The sequence below is a fragment of the Cucurbita pepo genome, chromosome 7 (genome assembly GCF_057944985.1).
Source record: "Cucurbita pepo subsp. pepo isolate OVF chromosome 7, ASM5794498v1, whole genome shotgun sequence".
Taxonomy (NCBI): Eukaryota; Viridiplantae; Streptophyta; class Magnoliopsida; order Cucurbitales; family Cucurbitaceae; genus Cucurbita; species Cucurbita pepo.
Genome location: NC_141804.1, coordinates 5,443,978 through 5,446,477, shown reverse-complemented (window position 1 = coordinate 5,446,477; position 2,500 = coordinate 5,443,978).

Sequence of the window (2,500 nt, the reverse complement as noted above, 5' to 3'; positions counted from 1 at the left end):
TGAATGTGGAGTGGTCGGGTTGTTGTAATTTTTTTCCTGGGAGCTAAGCAAAATGAAAGAATGATTCCCACAAAATTTCAGAATTTTTTGACCACTCTAGCTATTTTTTCTAATTTCTTATTATTTAATATTTAAAAATTCATTAAAAAAAATTGGTTGGTTGAAAAACTATGAAACTTGATTTCTAGATCCACTAGAATGTCCAATTCATGAATCAATTGAGTTCATGGAAAAAAAACATTCTAAAACTTGAGATATTTGACCGTATGACCGCTCAAAAAAATCGTATCTAGGCCTGGCAGACCAAAAATGCCTCAAAATGTACTATATAGGGGGGTGACTAGTCTGCATGGGCTGGCCACGGGGCTACCCCCTATATCTTCCGCCACCCCCACGCCCCAAGCACTATGCGCCGCACATGGGCATATGCTTGGGGCGTCGGGGTGGTGGTCGGAGGTCGAGGGCGGTTGACGGCGGTGGTGCGGTGGCGGAACGCGCACGGTGGGTAGTGTCGGAACGTTCCCGCGCGCTCGCCAGCCCCGCCCTGCCCCACCCGCGTGCGCCCCGCCCGCTTGCCCCCGCGCGCTCGCCCTCATGCTCCAGCGCGCGCGCGCCCTCATGCTCCAGCGCGCGCGCGCCCTCATGCTCCAGCGCGCGCGCGCCCTCATGCTCCAGCGCGCGCGCGCCCCCGCCCCGCCCCGCCCGCGCGTCCCAGCGCGCGCGCGCCCCCGTCCCGCCCCGCCCGCGCGTCCCAGCGCGCGCGCGCGCCTCGTCCCGCCCCGCCCGCGTGCTCCCGCGCGCGCGCCCCCCGCCCCGCCCGCGCGTGCTCCCCATCCATCACCCATTAATTGTGGAAGTACATGTGGAGTGGTCAGTTTGTTGTAAATTTTTTTCTGGGAGCTAAGAAACATGAAAGAATGATTCTCACAAAATTTCAGATTTTTTTGTCAACTCTAGATATTTTTTCTAATTTCTTATTATTTAATATTTAAAAATTCATTAAAAAAAATTGGTTGGTTTAAAAATTATGAAACTTGATTTCTAGATCCATTAGAATGTCCAATTCATGAATCAATTGAGTTCATAGAAAAAAACATTCTAAAACTTGAGATATTTGGTCGTATGACCGCTCAGAAAAATCATATCTAGGCCTGGCAGACCAAAAATGCCTCAAAATGTACTATATAGGGGGGTGACTAGTCTGCATGGGCTGGGCACGGGGGTACCCCTATATCTTCCGCCACCCCCATGCCCCAAGCACTATGCGCCGCACATGGGCATATGCTAGGGGCGTGGGGGTGGTGGTCGGCGGACGAGGGCGGTTGACGGCGGCCGTGCGGTGGTGAAACTTGCACGGTGAGGCAGTGTTGGGTGCGCCTTTGGGCGTGCGACATGAACCTTGTTGAGAATGGAATGTTGCGATGTTGCCTTCTAACTTGGGCTGGCTTGAGGATGGTTGATGGCTGGTACGATGATGAAACATGCAAGGTGTGGTGGAGTTGGGTGCCTTCGGGCGTGCGGCATGAACCTCGTTGAGTGTGTGACGTTGTGGTGATGCTTGGCTAGCCTTGGGCCAGCCCTATGTTTTGAAGGTGTGTGGTGCCAGAACATGTTCGATTGGTTGGAATCGGGTGCCTTTGGGCGTGCGACATGAGCCTCGTTGAGCACGGAATGTTGCGATGTTGCCTTCCAACTGGGAATCTCTAGTGTGAGGACTGTGGATGGTTGCTGGTACGATGACGAAACATGCAAGGTGGGGTGGAGCCGGGTGCCTTCGGGAGTGCGGCATGAACCTCGTTGAGTGTGGGACGTTGTTGTGGTATGCCTCCCTTCCTTGGCCTAGCCCTATGTTTTGAAGGCTGCGTGGTGGCGGAACATGCTTGGTGGGGTAGTGTCAAATGACTTTGGGCGTGCGACATGAGACTTGTTGAGCATGGAATGTGGCCTTCTAACTTGGGCTGGCTTGAGGATGGTTGATGGCTGGTACGATGATGAAACATGCAAGGTGGGGTGGAGTTGGGTGCCTTCGGGCGTGCGGCATGAACCTCGTTGAGTGTGTGACGTTGTGGTGATGCTTGGCTAGCCTTGGGCCAGCCCTATGTTTTGAAGGTGTGTGGTGCCAGAACATGTTCGATTGGTTGGAATCGGGTGCCTTTGGGCGTGCGACATGAGCCTCGTTGAGCAGGAATGTTGCGATGTTGCCTTCTAACTGGGAATCTCTAGTGTGAGGACTGTGGATGGTTGCTGGTACGATGACGAAACATGCAAGGTGGGGTGGAGCCGGGTGCCTTCGGGAGTGCGGCATGAACCTCGTTGAGTGTGGGACGTTGTTGTGGTATGCCTCCCTTCCTTGGGCTAGCCCTATGTTTTGAAGGCTGCGTGGTGGCGGAACATGCTTGGTGGGGTAGTGTCAAATGACTTTGGGCGTGCGACATGAGACTTGTTGAGCATGGAATGTGGCCTTCTAACTTGGGCTGACTTGAGGATTGTTGATGGCTGG